Source organism: Borostomias antarcticus, assembly GCF_949987555.1.
Source record: "Borostomias antarcticus genome assembly, contig: scaffold_92, whole genome shotgun sequence".
Classification (NCBI taxonomy): domain Eukaryota; kingdom Metazoa; phylum Chordata; class Actinopteri; order Stomiiformes; family Stomiidae; genus Borostomias; species Borostomias antarcticus.
The window spans coordinates 632,640-643,116 of NW_028176159.1; the positions used below are offsets into that span (position 1 = coordinate 632,640).

Below are 10,477 nucleotides of genomic sequence, written 5' to 3' on the forward strand. Positions count from 1 at the left end.
ATCATCTGTAACAAAGAGGTGAGTTTTAAGCTGTGCTCTAAAAGAGTCCAGGGTGGTGGCGGACTTGATGTTCAGAGGAAGCTTGTTCCATAGCCCAGGTGCCATCACAGAGAATGCACGGTCTCCCTTTGTGACAAGTTTTGACCGTGGGACCTTCAGGGTCATCTGGTTGTCAGATCTGAGCTGGCGACCAGGCCTGAAGTTGGTAGGTTGGTCCAGGAGATCTTTGATGTAAGGGCGAGACCATTGAGGGCTTTGAAGACATATGTAAGTATCTTGAATTTCACTCTGCGCTTCACAGGGAGCCAGTGAAGGGAGGAGAGGACAGGAGAAATGTGTTCCCTCATCTTAGTGCCTGTCACCAGCCTGGCAGCGGCATTTTGGACTAGCTGCATGCTGTAGATGGTCTTGTCGGTGACCCCGGCATAGAGGGCATTACAATAGTCCAGTCTGGAGAAGATGAGCATTAGTACGACCCTCCGTAGGTCGCTGGAGGAGAGGAAGGACTTGATTTTGGATACTGTGCGCAGTTGGAAAAAACAGGATTGCACCACAGATCTCACTTGCTTGTCAAACATGAGGTCTGTGTCAAATATGACCCCAAGGTTTCTGACGTGGGATTTTTCAAGGGTGGACAAGCTTCCTAGATTATTTCTGATCTGACTGATCAAGGTGGGGTTGCCGATCAGAAGGATTTCACTCTTGGTGTCATTGAGCTGCAGGAAGTTTTGTGACATCCACTCCTTTATGTCCCGCAAGCAGTCCTTCAGACAGTCCAGCCCAGAGGGATCGTCTGCCCTGAGTGGAAGATAGATTTGAGTATCGTCTGCGTAGCAATGGAAGGAAATCTTATGGCGATGAATGACTTGGCTGAGGGACAGCATGTAGATTGAGAAAAGGATGGGACCCAGTATTGAGCCCTGAGGGACCCCGCAGGTGAGGTTGACACGGCAGGATGAATGGTTGGCTATATTCACTGAAAAGGTCCTGTTGTTGAGGTAGGACTTGAACCAGGACAGGGCTGTGTTGGTGATGCCAACCCCCTGTTGGAGGCGGTCGAGGAGGATGGTGTGATCTATAGTATCAAATGCTGCACTGAGATCCAGGAGAACCAGTGCAGCACATTTCCCTGAGTCAACGATGAGGAGTAGGTCGTTTAACACCTTCAAGAGGGCAGACTCGGTGCTGTGGCCGGCCCTAAATCTGGACTGGAATTTCTCCAGTATGTTGTTGTGTTGGAGATAAGGCTGCAGCTGACTGAGGACAGCCTTTTCTAACAGCTTTGACAGAAATGGTAATTTTGAGATGGGTCTGTAGTTGCTGGGGATAGTGGGATCTAGGCTGGCTTTCTTAAGAAGGGGCTGGACCACCGCTTCTTTTAGGCATGATGGAACGATACCTGTGGCCAGGGAGCAGTTGATGATGGACAGGATGTGAGGACCAACTGCCTCAAAAACCTCCTTAAGGAGGGGGGCAGGGATGGGGTCCTGAGGGGACGTGGCTGGTCTCAAAGCGGCGGCCATCTTGGAGAGGGATGAGAGGGAGATGGAGCTGAACACGGAGAAGGTGGATGAGCATCTCAGAGTAACAGCTAGGTCCCGGGTGGAGGGTGGGATGTTTCTTCTGATGTTGTCGACCTTTTCTGAGAAAAAGGACAGAAACTCATCACACTTTGTAGGGGATGCATCCTGGATAGCAGTAGTAGGAGGGCAAACAACAGAATTGATGGTTCTGAATAAAATTCTGGAGTTTGGAGCATTTGCAATTAGACTAGCAAAGTACTTGGCTCTCTCTGCTTTAACCACCCTGTGGTAGCTCTTCTGTCTGTCCCTCAGTATTTCGAGAGAGACCTGCAGGCCATCTTTCTTCCACCTCTGCTCAGCCTGTCTCCATGCTCTTCTCTCTGCTCTGGTGGTCTCATTTAGCCAAGCCACAGCCTTGGGTTTGGGCTTTTTCATCTTGAGAGGGGCAGTACTTGTACTGTACAATGACAAAGTTGAATCTCATCTAATTCCACCACTGACAGGGACCAACCAACGGAGGATGCAACGGTGGAGAGCAGAGTGCAATCAACTGAAGCAGAGCATGTTGGTGCTTTTGACACTACTGTGTCATTGTACTCAGGCTTCGATGACACCGTTCCCTCTCTACAGCACCACGCTCCATCCCGGACTGTTGGTACTATCATGGATTTTCCAAGTGAGCCTGCAGGTGGCCCCTCTACATTGTGAACATCTAAGGTAAGCCTAGTTTCTTCAGCACACAATAATATGCAATACTCAAACTGAATAGTGTGTTCAATTTGTTATAAAATGTTACTTAAGTGCACACACCCTTCTGATATCAATGTTTCTTTTTGTAAAGGATGACTCCAGCCATGGTGCTTTTGACCCTACTGTGCACTCTGGCTTCGAGGATGACACCCTTCCCTCTCTACAGCACCTTGCTCCATCCCGGACTGTTGGGGGTACTATCCTGGATTTTCCAAGCGAGCCTGCAGATGGCTCCTCTGCATCGTGCACAGAGGTAAGCCTAGTTTCTTCAGCACACAATAACATGCAATACTGAATAGTGTGTTAAATGAGCTATAACATATTACTTGATTAACTGCACAACACTCCTGATAATGATTTTTTTTTGTTTTAAGTATGACTCCTGCCATGATCTTCTGACTAGACAGGCTACTGTGATTGTGCTGACTGCTAGAGAAAAACACCATCTTTCACAGGTTTGTCTTCATGCAAGATTGTTACCAGCCGCGACAGCGCGATGTTGGTATTGCGAAATGGCGAAAATGTATTTTGCGCGGAGAAACTCTGCTTGCATACTCTTGTTCTTATTTATTTGGTCTAGGGCTTCTGCATTCTAATTTCTGCAACGGCAGTTACGACTGTACAGTATTTACTCTACTAACATTAACATTACCGCACGCTGCTTCTCCTTTGTTCTGCCAGCGACGGCCCTGATTGGCCTGCCGTGTCAGTGCCATCTAGGGATGGGTACTAAAGGGGCTAATTTATTAAAGAGCCCAGTATATAGTTTCTGACTGTAATTTGTCCTTTCTGACCTTTTTTCAGAGTGGTGTGAATGATGTCGTGGCGGCAATGCAGCAGTACCAAGCTCTGTTGGTGACTAATCTGAGGAGTCAGGTACAGACAGTATTCCAGCAACATAGAGGAAGTGACCTTGACCTTGAAAAGGAGGCTATGGCTGTGTTTGACCGGATTGAGGATCCATTTGCTTCTGTTTCGACAACGTACAGGCGGGACTGTGTGATTAAGGAGAATTTCAATTTTGTAGAGTCAGAGGAGGTTACTGTTGGGTATACTGCCTGCTTGGTATAAAAAGGGACAAAAAGAGTTCTCTCTACCAAACCCAAATGTTTTCATTATGTACCTCTGATCAGAAGTTTGGAACAGTTATTATCTCATCCCAAAGTATTAGCAATGATAGATGCGCCACAGGCATACAGACTTGGGTATTTATATGACATCATAGATGGAGAACTCATGAAATCACACCCTTTATTTTCTGCCAGGCCCTCTGCTTTACAGATAATCCTTTACTCAGATGACATTGAAATTTGCAACCCACTTGGGTCTCATGCTTCCAAGAATAAGTTGATAGTTTTATTATACATTGGGAAACATTGATCCTAAATATAGATCAAAACTAGCTGCGATTCGCCTACTAGCCATTGCAAAGAAGAGCGAGCTTTCTGAATGTGGAGTTGATGGAATTTTGAGAAGATTGCATGAGGACCTTTTAATGCTATATGACGGTGTTAAAATTCAAATTGGGAACGGTGAACGTGAAATATTTGGAGCATTAGTTTCCATATGTGGAGACACTTTAGCTCAGCATGAGCTTTGTGGTTTTAAAGAGGGTGTTGGATTTGCTTACAGTAAATGCCGGCAGTGTGAATGTTTATTTGAGGACATGCAGATGCATTTTGTTGAGGATAATTTTGAGGAAAGGACAATAGAGCGACATCTACGGCAGTGTAGTGACATTGAGAAGGCCAAGACAGAGTATCTCAGAAACAGCTTAAAAACTACCTTTGGCATCAACAGAAGGAGCAAACTGGTAGAATTCCCGGCCTTTAACTTGATCCAACAAACACCCCAAGATATGATGCATATAATTCTTGAGGGCATTGCTCCATTGGAAGTAAAGTGTGTCATAAAACATTTAGTTCTTTTAGGACAACTAGACTTGGATGCTGTCAATACTGCATTAGTTGGATTCCCCTACTCTCCACTTGACGTTAGAGATAAACCAAGCCCTATAGCCTACAGCACACTAGCTCCCAGTGATAATAAGTTGAAGCAGTCCTCAGGTCAAATGATTGTTCTACTAAAAATACTGCCATTTCTGATTGATAAAGTTAAAGGTAGCGAGTACTATACAATCATTCTTGAACTCTTAGAGATTGTTCAAATTTTGTTTGCTCCTGTTATTGGTTTACAGACTATTAACAAATTGAAAGCACTCATTGAACAGCATTTAAAGCATGTGAAGAACCTTTTCCCAGGGAACAACATCACCCCCAAACAACACTATTTGATTCATGCTGCCTCCCAAATTAAACTGCTGGGACCAATGGTCCGTCATATGCGCATGAGATTCGAATCAAAACATTGCTTTTTCAAACAATGGGCCTTAAAGATTAATTTTAAAAATGTTTGCAAGTCTTTAATAAGGCATAGTCAGATGTATGAATGTTGTCAGAATGTAAATAGTTCAGAACACCCCCTTTTTGACAGTGAGTGTACATTGGGACCAACATCAGAAATATGCAACAGGACATATTTAAAAGAAAAAATGAGGGCCTTCCTTGGACATGACGAAGTAAACAATGCAGTAACTACTAAATGGATTAATCTAAATGGCAACAAATATATACGGGATAAGTCATTACTTGTGGGTACTGTTAACTCTAATAATTTACCTGAATTTGGACTGGTGAGAAATATTTATGTGATAAATTCATCATCATATTGCTTTGAGTTACAGCAGCACAATACTATTTGTTATGATAGAGATTACATGGCATTTAAAATAGAGATTCCAAGCATGGCACAAGCAACTGAACTGATATCTGCCGATAACCTTGTTGATTACACTCCATATTACAGTTTTACTCACAAGCATGTTGAATATGTCCCTATGAAATATTACCTTGGAGATGTGATTGGGCTACACAATGCCTCATCTGATGTATTGTAAAAGGTACAATATTTCATGTAGTGTATTTCAAACACGCGTCCTGTTTGTCATTTCAGACGGAGTTGCAATTTGAGAGGCTTGACGGTCCTGTAGTACGGTAGTACAAAACAATTTTTTAGAGGCACGACCGTCTTGTGTTTGTGCAATTTCTCTATGCTTTTTTCTAGGCTCGACCGTCCTGTAGAATAATTTGAGAGGCTCCTGTAGAATAATTTTTGAAGCTCGACGGTTCTTTTGAAGCTTGACCGTCCTGTAGTACAATTTTTTAGAGGCATGACCGTCCTGTGCTTCTGCAATATTTTTGAGGCTTGACTGACCGTCCTGTAGTATAATTTTTAGAAGCTTGACCAGTTTGTCATTTCAGACGGAGTTGCATGTTTTGAGAGGCTTGACGGTCCTGTAGTACAAATTTTGAGCGGCTTGACGGTCTTGTAGTACAATTTTTCAGAGGCTCGACGGTCCTGTAGTACAAAACAATTTTTTAGAGGCATGACCGTCCTGTGCTTGTGCAATTTTTTTTGAGGCTTGACTGACCGTCCTGTAGTACAATTTTTAGAAGCATGACCCGTTTGTCATTTCAGACAGAGTTGCAAATTTTGAGAGGCTCGACGGTCCTGTAGTACAATTTTTGAGAGGCTTGACGGTCCTGTAGTACAATTTTTCAGAGGCTCGACGGTAGTACAAAACATTTTTTTAGAGGCACGACCGTCTTGTGTTTGTGCAATTTCTCTATGCTTTTTTCTAGGCTCGACCGTCCTGTAGAATAATTTGAGAGGCTCCTGTAGAATAATTTTTGAAGCTCGACGGTTCTTTTGAAGCTTGACCGTCCTGTAGTACAATTTTTTAGAGGCATGACCGTCCTGTGCTTCTGCAATATTTTTGAGGCTTGACTGACCGTCCTGTAGTATAATTTTTAGAAGCTTGACCAGTTTGTCATTTCAGACGGAGTTGCAAGTTTTGAGAGGCTTGACGGTCCTGTAGTACAAATTTTGAGCGGCTTGACGGTCTTGTAGTACAATTTTTCAGAGGCTCGACGGTCCTGTAGTACAAAACAATTTTTTAGAGGCATGACCGTCCTGTGCTTGTGCAATTTTTTTTGAGGCTTGACTGACCGTCCTGTAGTACAATTTTTAGAAGCATGACCCGTTTGTCATTTCAGACAGAGTTGCAAATTTTGAGAGGCTCGACGGTCCTGTAGTACAATTTTTGAGAGGCTTGACGGTCCTGTAGTACAATTTTTCAGAGGCTCGACGGTAGTACAAAACATTTTTTTAGAGGCACGACCGTCTTGTGTTTGTGCAATTTCTCTATGCTTTTTTCTAGGCTCGACCGTCCTGTAGAATAATTTGAGAGGCTCCTGTAGAATAATTTTTGAAGCTCGACGGTTCTTTTGAAGCTTGACCGTCCTGTAGTACAATTTTTTAGAGGCACGACCGTCCTGTGCTTCTGCAATATTTTTGAGGCTTGACTGACCGTCCTGTAGTATAATTTTGAGAAGCTTGACCCGTTTGTCATTTCAGATGGAGTTGCAAGTTTTGAGAGGCTCGACGGTCCTGTAGTACAATTTCTGAGAGGCTTGACGGTCCTGTAGTACAATTTTACAGAGGCTCAACGGTCCTGTAGTACAAAACAATTTTTTAGAGGCATGACCGTCCTGTGCTTGTGCAATTTTTTTTGAGGCTTGACTGACCGTCCTGTAGTACAATTTTTAGAAGCATGACCCGTTTGTCATTTCAGACAGAGTTGCAAATTTTGAGAGGCTCGACGGTCCTGTAGTACAATTTTTGAGAGGCTTGACGGTCCTGTAGTACAATTTTTCAGAGGCTCGACGGTAGTACAAAACATTTTTTTAGAGGCACGACCGTCTTGTGTTTGTGCAATTTCTCTATGCTTTTTTCTAGGCTCGACCGTCCTGTAGAATAATTTGAGAGGCTCCTGTAGAATAATTTTTGAAGCTCGACGGTTCTTTTGAAGCTTGACCGTCCTGTAGTACAATTTTTTAGAGGCACGACCGTCCTGTGCTTCTGCAATATTTTTGAGGCTTGACTGACCGTCCTGTAGTATAATTTTGAGAAGCTTGACCCGTTTGTCATTTCAGATGGAGTTGCAAGTTTTGAGAGGCTCGACGGTCCTGTAGTACAATTTCTGAGAGGCTTGACGGTCCTGTAGTACAATTTTACAGAGGCTCAACGGTCCTGTAGTACAAAACAATTTTTTAGAGGCATGACCGTCCTGTGCTTGTGCAATTTTTGATCTCCAGAGCTTGTGCAAGCTCTGGACTGCTGTCTTCAGCTGACCGGCGTTGCTCTGGACTGCTGTCTTCAGCTGACCGGCGTTGCTCTGGGGTGCTGACTGCAGATAACCAGTATTTATCTAGGCTGCTGACTGCAAATGTCCGGCGTTGCTCTGGGGTGCTGGTTGCAGCTGACCGGCGTTGCTCTGGGGTGCTGGTTGCAGCTGACCGGCGTTGCTCTGGGGTGCTGGTTGCAGCTGACCGGCGTTGCTCTGGGGTGCTGGTTGCAGCTGACCGGCGTTCCTGTAGTAAAACTTTTATTTGGTTATTGTGATTTCAGTGTGATTTCATGAGTTCTCCATCTATGATGTCATACGTTATGTGAGTAATTTGATGGGACTTTTTCTGATAGCTTTTTGGTTTTTATGGCAGTATACATTATTTCCAGAGATTGTTTTTAGGACTTTACTGCTTGGTTCTGTACTGTTGTTGTCACTGTAAATTGTATCTTGGGAAGATCTATGTTGTGACATGACTGTAATATTGTGACAATTGAGTGAGTTCACCATTGTTGATTTTTTTCCTGTTTGATTCCCAAAGTAATTTATTTTACTTATTTTGTCACTATTTATTTTACTTTTAAACTGTGGAAAATAATTGTACACTGCAAAGTTTAGCCCCCCTTTGGCTCTAGCAATGGGTTCAATGAAGTCTTGTTGACATAAAAATGTATTTGAATGGGTTAAGCTTCAAGAATGAAGGACTCACATTTTTTATGAATAAAAAGATGAACAAACTTTGGTTGATTTTATTTTATTTGACTATTTCATCAGCTGCTAGCAAGCCAAACGGCACATATAAAGCAAAAAAGCCATGGCAATTGGGAGGGCTGGAGTAAGGGGGAATATAGGTCAAGGGTGAGTTGGGGGCAAAGACTGACACGCCTGAAGGGTGCTTTTTTCTAGTTGATTCTTAAATTGAGAATTTGTGCAAGTGGTCATACTCTTAAAATAAGGAAAAACTATCTTCTTCCTCTTCTGGGATATTATGCAAGTCATTGTAGTTACTTGTTACTGGTTAAATCTAGCCCAATATTAGAATATCTTGTTAAGAAAAACCTTGTTAAGAAAAGATGATATTTTCTTGAAATACGATTATTTTTCTAACCCAAAACATGCTTGACAAGATTATTTTTCTTTTTAGACGAAAAATAAGACAAATTTCCCAGAAACAAGGCTTTTTTTACTTTCTTGAAAACCATTTTTTGCAGTGCAGAGAGAGCCAGGTCACTAATAGAGGAGACAGTGATAGTCAGGCCCTTAGTAATCACTAGATCAATAGATAAATTGTTTGTGATCATTATTTCTCTAAAACTATCGGATACTGCGGAGGTAAGATAACGTTTCTTGATAAAGCGCTAGTACTACTTTTGACTTTAGGAACCAATGCAGTGAAGAAGATACAGAAATGGTCAGAGAGAGCGAGGTCACTAATAGAGGAGACAGTGATAGTCAGGCCCTTAGTAATCACTAGATCAAGGGTGTCATAATTTGTATGGATGATGGACTGTTAAGGCTAGTTAGCTACGGGGCTCAAGTGCACGACACAGGAGGCAGGAAGCTCTTTGCCCAGCAGGGCGTTTATTGCTGGAGCTGGGAGGGAAGGTAGTGCCCGGATGGCTCAGGTTGGGAGCCTGGCAGGCTGGAGGTTGAGGCCGGTTGGAGCAGCTGCAGTGGGTTGCGGGCAGAGTGATGGGCAGGCAAGCCGGATCACAGCACACCTGGTCGTTCTGTAGGGAACACGGAGAGACGAGTAAGCCTTGAGGTGCGGTGGTCCAGAGAGCACACAAACACACATATATATAAGCAGAAATACTTTGTTTAACAACTACGATACTTGCCAGGCGTTTCTTAGGGAAGATCTGGCGATGAATGGCTGGAGAAACCGGCTTCTTGTAGGTAGAGGGGGTTCATGAGAAGGTGGCAGCAGGTGTGCAGTGATCCGGCCATAAGCTCATTCGCCCATCAGCTCAACTCATTTCAGCTGTCGTTGGAGCGCCCTCAGTGCCCGTGCCGAGCCGCAGGGGGCGTGTGAGGTAGGCACAGAGGTGGAGGGTTGTGGAGAGGCGGAGGAGGGGGGCGTGTGTGGAGGTGAAACCGTAACAATGGACAGGAGTTCAGAAAATTCGGTAGAGAAGGCAGGGCATTGTTTAGGAGGCCTATACACTGTTACTGCCAGAACTGGGGGCTGGCATTTTAAGAACATAGCGTGGTATTCAAAAGAGGTAAAATCATCAAAGGAGATGATCCTGCAGCTGAGGGCATCTGTATATAACATAGGTATTTTAGGAGCACTGTACTGTATCGTATTGATAGCAGTAGCCAGTGCACTGTGGCATCTTGTAAAACTGAAGTTACTATGTGTAGGAGTACTGTACATGATAGCAGTAGCCAGTGCACTGTGACATATTGTAGCCTACCTTTTAGCCATATTATCATCATATTGCTCAAATGTAACATGCTCCATCAAGTTAATAGCCAAGTTGAAATGAAATAAGACCTATTAGGGGACTGAGGGTATGCAGTGTATGCTGCCCGTGACAGAAATCATCAGCATTAGCCTACTATGTTCCCTGTACGCTCCAGATAGCCCACTTCACCATCTATGTTCAAGGGAGCCAAAGCGTAAAACTACGCTCTCTACTGGTTGGGTTCACACAACCGCCCCATCTTTTGCATAGGGAGAAAAACTTGAAATAATTATAAATCGATATCAATGGATTGTGCGGCAGTGGCTAGTTGCAAAACTAGAATGGAGAAGTAAGACGCCTCCTTCCCTCCACTAGTCTGGGGGTCCACCTTGGGCAAGTGGTAGTACCCCCTAGCCCCCCTACCTGGGGTTACAGGAAAAAACGCTGATGACAGAACACCAAAAAGGAAGAGAGACCCGGCCCGGAGGAAGCCCGGGGCCCTTGTCTGGAGCCAGGCCCAGACGGAGGGCCCGCATGCGAGCGCC

At 44.0% G+C, this 10,477-nt stretch overlaps 1 long non-coding RNA gene across 1 annotated transcript; it reads left to right on the forward strand.

Moving 5' to 3' along the window:
- The first annotated feature begins 2,442 nt into the window (after positions 1-2,442).
- LOC311328755 lies at positions 2,443-3,588 on the forward strand. The gene is made up of 3 exons (XR_014631239.1): positions 2,443-2,526; positions 2,648-2,728; positions 3,078-3,588. It is a non-coding gene; the product is annotated as an uncharacterized lncRNA (long non-coding RNA).
- Positions 3,589-10,477: the final 6,889 nt, after the last annotated feature.